The sequence below is a fragment of the Desmodus rotundus genome, chromosome 6, assembly GCF_022682495.2.
Source record: "Desmodus rotundus isolate HL8 chromosome 6, HLdesRot8A.1, whole genome shotgun sequence".
NCBI classification, from domain to species: domain Eukaryota; kingdom Metazoa; phylum Chordata; class Mammalia; order Chiroptera; family Phyllostomidae; genus Desmodus; species Desmodus rotundus.
This window is the reverse complement of record NC_071392.1, coordinates 149,666,873-149,683,313: the sequence shown is the minus strand read 5'-3', so window position 1 is coordinate 149,683,313 and position 16,441 is coordinate 149,666,873. Positions and strand designations below refer to the sequence as shown.

General features: G+C 37.4%; 1 protein-coding gene across 1 annotated transcript in view; it reads right to left on the bottom strand.

The window, feature by feature from the left end:
* LOC139441028 (teneurin-2-like) overlaps positions 1–16,441 on the bottom strand; it is a 2,123,458-nt gene that overhangs the window by 1,645,073 nt on the left and 461,944 nt on the right. The window contains exon 4 of the mRNA XM_071221851.1: positions 7,907–7,950. The gene's annotated coding sequence lies outside the window, so the exon portion shown is untranslated. The remainder of the gene's footprint in view (positions 1–7,906; positions 7,951–16,441) is intronic.

Sequence of the window (16,441 nt, the reverse complement as noted above, 5' to 3'; positions counted from 1 at the left end):
CTACAAGCTAGAGAGGGAGCAGAGCTGGAGTAGAGTCTAAAAGGGCTCAACACTGATGAGGAGCTCTGCATCCTGCAGCTCTGCAGGCTTAGCCAGGGCGTGGGACAGCTCTCCCAGGTGGTTTTGAAACTTTAAGAGTAGAAATGAGTCGTACTTCACCTTCTACCTGGCACACAACCCAGCGAGTCTCCCATGCATTCAGGATATGAGAGAAAAGAACAATTGCCATCTGAAAAACCCAAGAGAGCCTTTCATAACCTCCCTGTGTTGCGGTGAGGCACCATGTATCCCAAACACACCTCAAGTCGGGACCAAGAGCCTGAGCCTTTAATGTCAGAGGGGACAGTAGTGCTAGTGACCACGTGGAAACACGGACTTGTGGATGGCATATATCAACCTCTCATAATCGAATAAGACAAGAACCCAGGGGCTGAGTTACATAACAGAGGGCGAAAAAGTGGTGCTGGGATATCCTTTCAGGCCACAGTGACATGTAGGTCACAGAAACCACCTTATCCCTCCCACCCTGGCCTTGAGACGTCACCTCAGGGAAAAGAAGATGAGAGCAGACACAATGAGAACAGGCTATGAGGAGCTGAAATCTAAGAGGAAAGCTGGACTACATCACATTTTCTGCTATCACACAGAAGGATTAATTTGAATTATTGAAAAGAAAAATAAGGAAAAGGACATTTCTTTTGCATCTGAATTTGTTCCCTGAAAAAAAATATCATACTTGCTTAGGGAGTTTATCAACTTTCATGTAATTGATCTATGGCTGAAGTTAATTCTTTTTATGGAGTGACTGAATATTCATGAAACTGTAGCTACACTCTAATTACGATCCTCTGTCAGTATTTGAAATCCAGACTACATAGGCACCCACGTGCTCCCCAGGGGATGGGAGCTGCATTCCTGTTTGAAAACATTAGCTGGTCTTAAGAAGCTAAGTCTCAAGAAATGCATCCTTAACTCAAATAGGTGAAAATTACAGGAAAGTTAGTGCCCAAGAACCATGACAGTAAAATGTCTAGCGAGGTTTTAAGTGCAGTGTAATGTCCTAATGATATACACTATTTTTAGGTGAAAGGACCAACTCTTATTCTAAATATTCTGCTTCATTTAGAGTAGGTAGATGTAACATTACTTGATTAACAAAAAGAGTCTACAGATGAAAATTTGCTGAGAAGTCAACTTACTTCCAGCTATAATATTTTGTATTTTTAAAATCCTGGGAGAATATTTTTCTGTCTTTCTAATAATTTTGTCTTCCAAAAAGTGAAATCCTATTTATTAATATCCTAAAATATTAAAAAATCCATATGATAAATGCATTCTAAGATGAAATGCAGGTGGGGGAGGGAAGGAGAAGGGTGCTAATTGATTAAAAATATTAGTTTTGAGTGGATGACTTCAGAGGATGTCAAAGCTCAGTTCTACTAAAAGATTCAGTGCCGAATTATACACTGTATTAAACAACATAAGTAGCATTAAAAATTAACGGCAACTCAATATTAAGTCCTGATTACATTGTCAATGAAGATGATAATTGGGAAGTTTAAAATAAAATCTGCAATAAAGGAAACAATCTCATTACTCCAAGTGCTTCTATGATATTGGGGTTTTGCTTAAACTTTCATTTAAAATTACTTTATTTTAATCACTATTAACCAAAGATCTGTGGCTCGAGGGGAAGATGCATATGGAAAGTGGTTACATGTGAGTTGAAAATTAGTGATAGCACAGGTCCAGACTGGCACGGCTCTTATTTTTGTCCCACAGCACTAAGGGTAAAGATGACAGCCCACTTATGAATTCTGTTCTCCAGGGCATAGCTGTGATGTGGCATTGCCACTTTAAAGAATACGCAAGGTCAAAAATATAAACAGAGTCAAGATTAGGAGCCGTTGACCAAGCTCAATGTATTTGAGAGAAAGAAGGCATTAAAAGTAGAGTACGGAAAGTCATTGGTAATGAACATGTTGACAATCTTTAGTAGGTATCACTTTGTCAACTTGCATGTAAAACACACACAGTAATGTTAAACAACTGAAGTATTATTTCCTAATATTATTATAATCACTCTGTGATTGAACAAACTGTTTGAACAATGTAGAGAAGGTCTGTGCGATAGAGCCCCGTGAGATGGCAAATGAAACCAAACTGCTAAGGAAGTCCATCATCATAGTAATCAAATAGTAAATTTGAAATAGAATAAAAGATCCATTTTCCTATTTTGGTTCATATGAATCAAGATACTACTAAATGAGAATGAACCTTAACTTCAAAAGCTCACTTCTAATGTGTTTCAGGAAATATTCTCAAAATTGACATATAATAAGAGATATAGTTTGAATTTATGGCAGCAATTTGAATATCCTTTCTATTTTCTAAATGCAAACTGTGGTCAGGCTGTTACACTGATAAAAATCTAAAAAATTACCCTGTCCATTGTGATATGGTTGAAGATACCTTGGCCGAGGAATTACTAAGTGGCACACAGACCTCCTTTTCTACCTGTGATTAAAGGGATGAGGGAACACAAAACAAATCTGGCAGATGAAAAAGAAGAAGAAAGCTAGCAGAAAAATAAATGTGGAACAAAACATTAAATGTTTAGTGTATTTTAATTCCTTAAAAACACCTTGTAAGAGAGCTGAGAAACCCTGAATTCGAAAAACACATTTACACTCCGACACACATAAGGCATCATTTAACAAAGTCAATGAGCACATAGGAATGACAGCTTTTAAGAATAGTTCTAGCTATAGTCCCAAAAGACTCTATTTTGTCTCCCTGACTTAGGCTAAAACACAACATAATAGCCTGTTGAAATTTTCAGCTTTATGCCATTTGACCTAAGACTCGGATAAAGATGCAGATTCAGACCATTGAATTTGAGGTAAGATGTCAGTCACCTTTAAGGCCACCATAGCAATTAGTACTTCTGCTATGATGTTCAACATCACCTAACAGGACACCACTAAAAGTACAAGCCCTGCAAATGGGAGCGTTCTCTTATGTGTTCACTGAAATGCCACGGGATGGAAAAAAGAAAATAAATTTGCGGTCCTCTGGAGCTGAATTTACCCATTGAGGAGTGCCATATTGGACAATGTTTCTTGACAGAAATATATGGTTCTTTCAAAGACAATGTCAAACAGAGCAATATACTCAAACCTGGGGAAATTCTGAAACAGAGATGCCTCTTAACTGGCACTGAAATTTTGGGGGTGATGGCCAAAACACACGGAACAGGTGGTTTCCAAATTGTAAAGGACTCACCTGCACGTGACCCCACCTCTTTCTCCTTTAGACACAAATTCCCATTGACCACCTTACTCAATTTCCTGGAAATGAAATGGTAAGAGCTGGAAATAAGAAGAACTTGTTGACTGATCTGTGGAGCATGTGGATTTTGAGGTGAAGGAACTACAACAGAAGCAGCAATTTGGTTGCACAAAATATATCAACACTCAGGCCAGGAAAACCCTTGCTCACAATGTAGAAGTTTACACAGTCAGTTGCTCAGACTGCCTGACGTTCTTCTCATCAGAGACCCAACTAACTTAACAAAAATAATGAAGCCAGAGAATCTGCTGTGGATATTAGTCTTTTACATATTTGTATACCTCCTATCATGAGATGACTAAATTTTGCTAAGTTATATGACTTACAATAGCATTGATTTTAGTATGTGTTTCAGACCTGGGGACACATACGTGATTTGTGCTCATAGGCTTCTTGCCTCAGGGAATGATGAATGTGGATAAAGTAGCAGAGTCAAAGAGTTAAGGCAAAACTGTTCTGAAAGTGTCGCGGGGGGCCAGCAGTGGCAGCATCCACTGGGAACATGTTAGAAATGCAAATTATTGTGCTCCACCCATTCCTCTGCCTCAGACATTCTGGAGGAGACAAGGAGCAGCAATCTGAACTTCACAAGACTTCCTTCCATGACTGTGAAGTATACTTAGTTTTAATAATCACTGGTTCAGAGAAGCTGGAGAGACCCAATGGACTTGGAAAGGAAACCATTAGGAGGTAATGAATTCAGGAAGCAGAAAAGAAGGATCCCATGCCAACGGCCTTTATTTAAACATTTTCCAGGATTTACTAGGGCGTCAGCACATCTCCATACAGCATACAATACAATGTTCTCCTCGGAGGTTAGCAGGAGCAATGTAAGTTAACTAAGGCCAATCTAAAGCTCTGATGTAACACCCATCCCTGCCTCACGATACCTGAGTGTGGGCGCGTGGCGCCTACACCAGATCTCCACCGCCAGGTTCTCGTGCCCACATTTCACGGCACTTGGTGAGAACATCACATGGAAGGACAGTGAGGTTGCCGGTGAGATATAGTATGATCACTAGAACACTAACTGCAATTCCCCAGGGACCTGGGCTTCACTCAGATGCCAGGTCATGTGCCCCTCGTCCCTGTCTACCATGCCACCTTCAATCTTCATGACTGTCCTGGTCAAGGCGATTACCCTCTGGCCTCATTGTGACTTCACTTGTCCTTCAGCAGGAGTCTCTGCGGCTCTGACTCTGACCTCAGACTCCCATAGTCTTTCCTCGCGCCTACAGCCCATGGTGACTGAGGCTTGCACTCTGGTCCTGGCTCACGGGTCCTCGGCACCAGGATGAGTTCCTTTTCTGAGCGATAATAACCGGCTCCCCCACCGCCCACCAGGCACAGCCCGGGTGTCATTCTTTCCATGTGTTCTCCACTTGGCTTTTAACTCTCGCTTCCCCAACCCTGCTCATCCAATCTACGGTCATCACACTACTGTTAGTGACTAGTTTGTTACTAGACTAAGCGTCAGCTCATTTCCACAGGAATTAGTTGAACTCTCTCTTCTTCATCAGAGAGCAGCTAAAACCATTAGTGTCTGTCTTTGAACGTTCAGCGGACTCCAAAATTTGTAATTCTTTATTTTGTAAAACCTGCCTTAGTATAAAACAAACAAACAACAAAAACTAATGCCTAAATGAGAATAGGAAGAAATAGTGTGTTTGCAGAAGCTCTCGAATAGGTAGAAAAAAGATTGTAGCAAGTATTGAAATTCCTATCACCTAAAATTGTCAACTAAAAAAATAACCTAGTGGTGACTGCAAGTGACATAGAAAAATCCAGAATACTAGCTGCACAGCGAGGCTTTATTAAAGGATGAGCTATTATTCTAACTTTGGTTTAAAGAAAAATACACATTAGTCCTCTTCAAAAACAGAAGCAAATGATAATACGATACACACATAAGAAAATAAATAAAATCCTAAAGAACAATGACGAGTCCGGAAGTAAAAAGGAATGTGCAATACTTGGGAGTTCTTACTCCACCAGAGAAAACGACTCACAAAGTAATTCATGAATTATGATGAAAATTAACAACAATTTTCTCTTAGTTGGTATATTATTGAAAATATTTGATTTTCATTTAATCTACTTAAATAGAACTTTTTTTTTATTTGCAAAGCTGCACAATCCTACAACAACCTACAGTAAAGTCCAAGAAAAATTATCCAAAATTTCTAAGAATCTAAAATTATATTGGTATTGCATTTAAATAAATCCTAACACGGTATTTTGAAATTTTGACTGTAACCATAATTTTAAAAATAAATTGGTAAAATAAATTATCATATATATATGTAAACTCTTTTATTAGTTTTTTTTAATGTAGCCTTTCCATTTTAATCAGCACCTTGAATTAGGAAGATTAGAATATTAAGAAATATTTCCACACAACACCTGTTGGGTGTTTTTGACTGTAATGGAAACAGAATCTGGAGTTAAATTTTAGGGACATATAGAATAATTTTCTATTTACTTGCCATTTTCAAAGTTTTATAACTGAATATTCCTGGATATTCCACTTTTGATATTTTACATGAATGTGAACAAACCAATAGCACAGGGCCTGTGTTGAAAGACCCTCTTTGGAATAACGTCACTATGGATCTATGTATTTCATCTCTTTGATGGTAACATACTTCATTTAAATAGAAATCTTATTGAATTAGGCATTTGGCTGAAAGAATATACATATAACTGCAATACCCTCTGGTCACCAGAAGCAGAATTTCTTGCTTGACAACAATCCCTCCAGTGTGATCGGAACATAAGGACAATGAAGGGCAAGCAGGGCACGCTGCCACTGCTACCTGCTCCTTTTCTGAGAATCACCCAGCCCCTTTCTCAGCCTGCGTCCCTACAGAGGGGATTAGAAGGCTACAAAACACTATGCCTTTTATACAATGTGCAGCTGATTGGTTTAGAAACAAAATATACACAAAGTGTTAAAAGCAGAATGCTTGTCTTTAAGAGGCAGATCTTAACAATATTCCTGTTGGCATTTTTTTTTTGGTCATTACTTTAAATCTAATAGTTAAGTGCATAAAGATACAATTTTGAGTGTAGTGGGTAGCTCACAAGAGCTTTTGTCGCAATAGAGCATCCTGGAATAATTTACAGAAGCATCTTCTTCAGTCAATTGCGATGCTGATGTTCCACACAGTTACAAATTTTTACTTCATTAACACCTAATTTACAAGCACAAACCATTCTAAATGTATCAGAACAGATGCAGGAAATAATTATAACTTAGATTGAAATCTTTTTCTCCTTGTCACATATTTTTAACCCATCTATCTTAAGAAAAAAATTCTAATAACTTACTGAAGAGGATTGTAACCAGAGTTAAATAAGAAGTTTCCAGTTGAAATAAAGAGGTGCCTCAGCTTAAGTTACTCATTTCTGCCAGTTCACCGGTTACCGCACAGATGGGCAACACTGGCTGTATGGAGCTGTGGGGCTTGTAACGGGACACGGACAACATCGGTCAGACAATCTGCACCTGTTTAAATAGGCTTTCTCATGGATCCCCCCATCATAGCCCTTGGACATTGAACAAAGTTTAGTGCTTTGAGAATTCTTCAAATGCTGTTTTCTAAAGGGAGATTATCTTACTTGATTGACTTGGCATTCCTTTTGCTACCCATATAAAAACAAAAACAAGGAAACATTGTAGCACTATGCAAACAGTCAAACAACTAAATGTTTGCTATCTTTTACCAGGAGTATATTATGTTTGAAAAGCCTAGTCATCATGGTAAAAAAACTGACATAGTCGCACCCCCTAACGGTAGACAGATTAAATGCTTGAATAAACTGAAGGACCACTTGTTCTGGATGTGAAGAGAAACGGCACCTTGTGATTGGATGCGATGCATCGGTCCTCACCCAGCATCATCTCTCAGTTCCCAATAGTCACATGTCTCATCACACGCTCCTATGAACCCTGGCCTACCAAATCTGACTGGGTGCAGCTCTGGCATAAAACAGAACATGCTGGCTTCATGCCATCTTCCTGCTCAATTTCAATTCACGTATCCATATTGGAATTACTGGAGGTCATATTTATTCCACTTCCCACTCATATTCCTCTCTTACTACATGAACCCGAGTAGACACCGTAAGGCTGTTACGCCCTTCTGGCATGCTCATCTTCCTGGTATTGTCTGCACGGACTTGGTGAGGAATATTCGCATGCAATATCTGCTATTAAGCAAGAACATCATATAATTTTCACTATATTCCATTAAAAACTCAATCTTTGATTTTTTTGTTGGCATTGGCATGTACTCATTATCTGAAGATGAAACAGATAAAGAAAAAAAAATGAAACTCACTTATGCAAAATCTTAGTAACCTAAGACTTATGGGGACACCCGTAAAAGCTTCGGGGAGGGGATATCCACTCGTATTTCTAACTGTCTTTGCAAGCCTTATCTCAGGGAGAGCGGGTTTCCCCCGTAACTTAGATGCTGAAGCGCTAGTTCTCATTGTGTTCGCACAGGCAGCTCTGAACAAATGACAATAAAAGACATTCAGGTATCCCTACCTTACAGCAAATCACTGCAGGTCCTGCCCCCTGACTTCATATATCTGCAATGTAAAAGGAAAAGTAAAATGTAAGTAGGTATTTACACAATAAACAGCGCAGTATTTTTCAGGTCAGCGCAACTGGGACAAGGCACTCCCTCCCGGGCAGAGAGCTGTGTCTAGTGCAGAAAACAGAAATTCGTCACAGAGGTGATTCGCTTGATTGAGAATAAAAGAAATAGGAGAATAATAGGTTGATGATGATACTTTGGGCAGTCATGAGATGGAAACATCCAGACACATAACGGTAACTACTCTAAGCCTGTGAGATGTGTTTCAGATATGTGGTATGACGTCATTGTTCTTACCAATATGGTTAACTTGTATCCATACAAGTTAACTTCCCATGTATCCATAGCATGTAATGGTATTCACCACGGCTTCTTTATTTTAATACACTGTTTTTAGACATAGTTCACTATGATGATGTTGGCGTACTTAAGATACCATATAGCATTCAGTGGACCTTCTTTGGGAATCCACCTGGCACCCGCTTTACAGGTAAGATCAGTTATCCCTCACGCATTAAATTTTTCACAACCTAACTGGGATTTCTGCCCCTCCAACCCATCCTAGAGACTGCTGAATATTTATTAGTCTAAAAAATTCCCTTCCTGAAAAATACTTTTTTATCAGGCACCTAATTTTACATGTCCATTTTTAATATTTGGTGAGTGAAAGACTGTTAGAAGCGGCCCTCTTGAGAGACAGGATCCATTCTTTGTGCTGGTGAATCAGCTGTAAGCTGTGATATAGCTGGGTGTTCACAGATAAAGCGCCAAGTGCATACCTGTAAATGGAAAAGCAATTTTCTCTTATGCTTCATATAATAGGTGTCAAAATTCTCTAATTCCTTTGTTTTGTCTTAAATGAAAAAGGTTAGATTGTGAGTAAAAATTCTGTTTTGATAGCTTGATACTTTGGAATAACCCCCACAGGAATTAGTAGAAAGCAAATCGAGTCAAAGCAATGTTTAGAAAACAGAAGTTTGTACTTTGTCATTATATTTCACATTTTCAACGAGACGTGCCATGAGAACACTAGCTTCATTTTTCAAAAAAATTCAATAGATACTTTTCATTTGTGCTTTTTAAAGTATTTTTAAAATTATATTTTACATAATGTGACATATAAATTGCACACTGTGGAAAGAATTGTCTGCCTCCCTGAATGAAACCGTTTTAGTCTCAAGAGTTTTATTATCTGTTAAAATCTATTTAAATATAGGCATTCAATTTTACATTACTTGACATTTATGGGGAAGCTCTTTTCCAGCAGCCGATTTCTGAATAGACAAGATCACAACAAACACTCGTGATTACATGGCATGCTAGATTGAAAAATATGGGGAGAGAGTAACCTAAATACTTTGGACAATTCACGTATATGAACATATCTAATAAAACTCTGGTGCAGAGGCCCACTAGTGTACATGTTTGCCCAGTACAACTATGACATATATAATAATAGCCTACCTGTTTTTATTTGTCATATAACAATATTAATCAAAGCTATACTCTCTTGACTATTAAGCTAAACTATTTTATGTTAAAACTAAAGAATAGCAGCATGCATTTATAAGGTGAAATTCTCAGTCGAAGGCTGAATTTTTTTCAAGAGAAAAAGAACAGTGACTTTGCTAGCTGACCTGACAAGAAGGACAATGAAACCGTCTTTATCACGCAGCCATTGTAATCTGTCCATAGGCTAGAAGGCATCTCATCTTCTACTTCCATGGTGCCAAAGCATAAATCATGGGCATAGTTTCAGATATGCAAAGATACTACATTTGCCATTTTTATGTCACACTTGCTCAAATTGCCAGCTTAACACACAGTTAAAAGACCCTTGGAGAATGAGCTTCTACAACAAGGGTTTTCTACAACTGGCCTATGAATCTGATGTATGAGAATTTCAACTGGGATTTTTATGGAAAAGAAAAAAAAACATTTCACCATAAGATTTTAAATTACATAGAAGAAACTATATGAAACTTCTATCCATCAAGTGGCCACTGAAAAATGAGGTAATTACCTGAAATAATTTGCATGTTAAGAGCTAATACAATATTACTAAGTAAAGTCCAGTTGCGAAAGCAACGCATAATTTCCTGATTAATGTCTCATGCACAATATCCCCCCATGCTCTGTCAGAGCCTAAATAACAATATGGCCAATCAATCAAATTGAACAAACACACACGCAGATAAGAAACGAGTTCAGCTCTAATAAATCATGCCTTCGGCTCAGTGACTGTTAGAGTTATGACAACGAATCACGGTATATTGTGTTCTGAAGGCAGTGCGTTTCGATTTTAATTGGCATAATTATAAGATTTTCAGTAATTCGGGATGACTGTGGGAAGGTAAAGAGACCCCACATTTTTAGTTGGTAAATGTCATTTATTAAGTTATTGAAGAAAATTCACAGCTCTGCCAAAAGTTCCAGTAAGAACGATATGTGGTCAGAAAGACTGAGACTGTTACTGGAGTCAAATTTCCCACCCAAGCATGACGAGATACTTCTCTTCTCAGTGCACCGTGGACACCTTTCTTCTAAAAGTAGAATTAATCTCCTCTGTTAGCAAAAGGCAGGTGTGGCAAAAGACAAAGGGGCAGCAGGTGAGGCAAAGTCATGCTAACAGATGGAAGGGCCCTAAGTGAGCTCTGATTGAACGAATGCAGAAATAGACTTCTAATGGTCTACTACTCTGTTCCTCTATGAAGGGAGACATTCTTTAAAATATTAAAGCTATCTATTTCTTTGTCTTTGTTGGTAGGAAAAGGAATGGGGAACAGAAGGAAGTCTTTCTAAAGCCAACGTGCATTTTGTCGTTGTTGGAAATGGGGAAGTGGTGGAAGAATGTCCAATAGAGTGTGTTCGTGGTTCTTTTGACCCAGCCAGAACACTGACTCTCCTTTTGCTTCTTCTCAGGAAGGCACTAGCATTTGGCAAGTGAAGAAAGCAAGTTTTGAGGGCAGACAGGCTGTTCTATGTGGGCCCTACTACTTACTGACTCTGAACTTAGGTGAGTGATTCGACCTCTTCCAAGCCTGTTTATTAACCTAAAAACAGAATAGTAACACACCCCACCGGTGAGTTGTAACTACTGACTGGAACCAGTGTGAATCACCAGTGCTGGTACTAGAAAAATGGCTGGGACCAACCACTTAGATTAGGGACTACTATTGGTAAGTGCTGAATATACAACACAGAACTCATAGTTGGTGCTGTTATTAAACCACTTATTTACCCCATATCCGTTTCCTCATCTCTAAAACGGAAATAAAAACATTACCCATATGATACACAGGTTGTGAGAGTAAAAGGATTAATACACCTACATTTCTTATAACAGTGCCTGACATGTAATAAGACCTCAAAATGTTAACAAATTAACTATTGGTAGCCACTTGCCACGTGCAGACATTGAAATTCAAATGAATTCAAATTGACTAAAATCTGAAATGCCACATGAATGACATTTCCAGTGCTCAATAGCCACCCACATACAGCTAGTGACCCTCGTATTGGACGGCACAGATTAGAACACTTCTGTCATCTCAGAAAGCACCTTTGGATAGAGATAACAGAAATGAACTTAAGGATGTGTGGGAACAAACATCCATTCTTCATGCTGTTAGCCAGGGAGTGGGGTGGAGAGGATGGGATGAAGAACGGACAGTTTAGTTTGCAGGAGATGATTAACACGTACTTGACATAACTTCCTATTGTTTCAGGTTGTGCTAGGTGTGTTTTCTTTAAAGGTCTGTATTATTTTAAGGAAAAAGTTTTAATCATGAAATAACTGTAAGCTTTAAAGCTATTAAGACTTCATATCAGATTGACTCTACCTAAGAAGGTACAAATTATTCAAACTACCAGTTCAACAGAAATGTGCAATGGAGAATTCACTGGATGTAACAAATTAATTAGAAAAAAACTTTAAATGGGCCTTTGAGTCATATCACAATGTAAGGAAACTTCCCAGGGCTCTGGTGATCTAAGGACTCGAAACTGTGTAAACCACATGTAACTGCCCTGCAATGATCAACAACTACATATAAGCATGTTTATTATTAACAAATAGTATCAATCAAATACAATTATATCACCAGTTTCTCAAGAGACAATGACTTCCCTTATTTCAAAGTTCTGTGGCCATTTTTCTATATTCTTATTACTATGGTCCTGAATTTCTTTGGAATATTGGATCATTTCACAGTAGGTACGTATATCAATTCATATGTTGCCCTCCTGAAACTAATATTATATGTCCATTATATCTCAAAATAAATAATAAGTACCTATCTAAAAAAGAAATAAGTGAAATAAATGAATAACTAAGTGAAATAAAACAGGTAAAAAACCATTTCCCAATGGGTGGTCCAATATGGTTTGTTGACTACTGACAAAATAACCATTCCTGTTACTACTAAAAGGGATAACATTACTGATAGATAATTAAATAGTTTCCTTATATTTGACTTCTCAGACCCTTTGACGTGTTACTGCATATACTGGAAAATAGCAGATAGTGCTCCCCTAATTTGTTTAATTGTCTAAACTTTTTACCATCTCCTTGTAAAACTAGGACTGTATGGAATGACTTTGGGGAAATGGTGTGGAGAAAGGGGTATTATGTATGAGTCGTAGTTCTGTCTGAGTATGGTAAGACAAAAATATGCTATCATTAAGTAAGCCTGGAGAACTAGAAAGCTGGTAAAATGATGCTTAATGTTGAACCATTGTATGTCTTGTCTTATTGTCATCCTAAAGCCAGAAAAAAATCAATGGCTCTATGGGTGATGATCAATAACATATAAGATAAAATCATGTTTCATAAAATCTTGACTCCTGAATATTAGGAAGAATGTATAGCTTCCATCAAGGAGAAGAATAATGATGTCCTTTAATTTTACAAAATACAATTTATCTCATCTATTAGACTTGTACTTCCAGTACTTTTTCATCATAGACATCAGAGGAAGTTTGAGAAAACAACATAATTTTACTAACACGATTGAGATGCTATACCACGTCCTAACAGTAAAAGCAAAGCATTTGGAATTGGATTCTCTCTCTACGTGTTTAAAGGGACATGAACAGTGAAGTGTTATTATTCGCACATTCAGCTCCACCGGGAAGTACCTGAGGTTGAAGAACACAGTTGTACAGCTCTGTGCCGGGAGTCAGTGTCAAAGTCACGATTAAAGCAGAACCCTCGGATACCTCATAACTTGGTTCATTATCATCTTTAGTTGATGTATTTATCTATTATCAGTTACAATTAGGATCATGCCAGGCATGGAAACTCACATTTAAATACGTTTATAAAAAGACAAGTAAAAATTAACTGGTTATATGAATTGCAAATTGTAATATCTATGTCAGAAAGGTCACAGTTATGATTATATTGTTTTCTCTCTGCCCTAGAAAGTTTAAATTTTAATAAGGATTAAATGGCAGCTCTCTGTCATTTAGAAAATAAAAACTAAATTTTATATTTATGCATGTATATCTTTGTCTAATTGTCCATGCTTCATCTTAGTGCTATATATCAGGTTTATTAATTATTAAATTTTCTCAGAATGGGTGTTCTCCCATTCTATATAAATCACAAAAGAGAAATTATGTCAACTTTATATATCAATAAACTAACATTATTTTAAAATAACTCATTTCCTTAAAAAAAAGGCTTCAAAGTCTATATAGTTGTCCAAAAAACAAAATCCACACTTGGTATTTTTATTAACTAGTATAACCTCATTAACAATAGCTACTTGATATACTTGCTATTTTTCATTCTATGCTCAGAGAATTCTTACAAATATTTTCTGCTCAAAAAATTTCTAAAAACATTAGAAATAGGTATAATTTCAACAGTTTCAGGCTATAAATTTTTAATGTGAACATTTCACATAACAGTTTTATTCCTTTGTACAAAAAATCCCTAATTTTCCGGGCTTCATGCAAGCTCACGCAATGTTTATGAGCAGGAAAACATACTAAGAAGAATGGCATCTACAGTAATGACCAAGATTGCGCTTTCCACCACATATACAAACTACTATAACTAGAGCATATTCACTTTAATCCTCATTACAGTCTGATAATAACTGTAAACAAATAATTACAGGGAAAAACAATGGTGTTTTCTATATGCGCACTGTTTTGAGTACTTTCTTCACATTATCTCGTTTCAGCCCCATAATAATATCTATGAGAAAGGTACTGTTATTTTCATTGTTTGACACAGAAGAAAGTTCATGCACAAGTTTAAGGAATTTGCTCAAGTTCACGTAGCTAGAAAGTGGAGATTCTAGGATTTGAACCCAAGTAATTCAGCTCCAAAATCTGTGATCTTAACCAATAGACGTTACCACCCCCATTGGTTAAGTGGGCCAGTTGTTTTCAGGCCTGTCTTACACATGAGGAAACTGAGGGCCACAGTTATCAATTTGCAAGTCAGGAATTGAACTGAAGTTCTTTGAGTAAAATCCTACAGTATCGTTTCTTATCATTGTTGTGCAACCAATCTTCTATTCCCCCTAGAAAGTTGGGGGGTGGGGGTTTGTACCTTTCATAATTTTTTTTTCCAGCACAGGCCTGGAAACATCTCTATAATGAGTTAATGAGTTAGGCACATAATCACTTTCTGATGTCTGGGAGTAAAAGTGCTAGGAAAACACAAACCCTGTGCAAAAGGCTGTAACTAGGAGTAACTCCAATGTACCTTACACCACCAGTGAATTGCAACCACCAAGGAATATGTGGGAGACGCTAAACTGGCAGAGCTGGAGTGGAGGTGAGTTTGGGGAGCAGAGAGGTCCCAAAGCTGGTGGGAAAAGATAGCACTGTTCTCCTCCCTACTAAAGGGAAGTGACATAGAATAAACTCTACCCCAGATATTTGATGACTTAACCTCAATCTTCAAAACGTTCACTTCTCTGGAAGCAGAAGCTGATGTATTTTATCTTCTCCTCAGCCCTCCTGTGAGCCTACAAGCTTGGCAATATCTACACATGGGAAATGCCCTTGACTGTTTCTTTCTCCCTCTGAACAAGTTTCGGCCATGATTGTTCATTACGAAAAGCCATAATTTCTAGAATATGAGTCAAGGTAGAAACTGAATAAGATATATGTACTTCAGGAAATGAAAAAGAAACAGGTTTCCTAGCCTATTTTCTTTTCAAGGGGCATGGGGTCAGTGAGGGGAATGAATATTTATTTTAAATTCACTATATATTGAATCTGCACTAATATTATGATATAAACTGAATTTAATTCTTAAAACAACCCCATGAGGCAATACTGTTATCACTACTCTCCTGATGAGGAGAGGAGTCTGCAGTGGGAGAAATTCCAGGTCAGAGGAGGGATTGCAATTTGGTCTATTTTAAATTAAAGAGATTGCTACACGCTAAAGTCAAATCCTGCTCCGTGAAGGTACAATGGGAGCTGAAGCATATCACCACATGCAAATATTTGCTGAGGCACTGAGAATTGCATAGAGTTAGACACATTTGATATTACAAAGCACCACAAGCACTTCTGCTACATACAAAGTGATATCTTCTTTTAATGCAATTTGATTAAAATGGGAATTTGTTGAATGATGCTACTGATCTTGGAGATGAGGGTGCAGGACGACTTATCTGCTATCACACAGTGATAGAATGTGAACACAAGCTTATAATTTCCTAAATCATTATTATTTCCTCTTGAGTTAGGATAAGAAAAGGATGAGAATACTTCAGAAATAAAACTCATTACCAATATTACTATTGATGCAAAATCTTGGTGGAAGAGAATATTATGAAACTGCTCAGTGAATAAGATGGGGTCACTGGGTTGTAGGTAATATTTTACGTGTTGGGTTTCACGTTACTTAAACAATAGATATATTTTTCTTAGAGATGTAAAAACAAAGTATGGGATTCATATTTATGTTTTAATCAAAATACTTCAAACAATATGCTTTACTTTGTAAGCTTTAAAAGAATAATTGCCTGGCAACAGTGATTAAATAAAAATGGAAGGCAAAGTATAAAAAAGTGTTATCATCATCAGTGCTCTCTGACTCTCGCGTCTCCTGTTTTCTCACTAGTGTTTCTCATTTCAGAACCTTTTTATGTAGCGCATGTGTATCACACAGTTCGACACAACATATTCCTACATCCATCTACATTGTATGCATTTCCTTTCCAAATAGGACTCTGCTACATATCATATGCATAATTTGCTTTTGTGGACCCCAAATATCTATCATAGATATATACATGCATCAACCACATTCCTTTTAACAGCTCTAAGTCTCATGAAACTGCAAGTTTTCAATCTAAAAATAATGCTGCAATAAATATCCTTATGTACTTGCCTGGCTATGTGATTATTTCTACAGATTTATACGGTTTAAAAAGATCCATGCAGAAATATATACAAGCGTTTTCTTCACCATCCCCTCCGCTCCCCACCACCGCTGCCCCCAAATC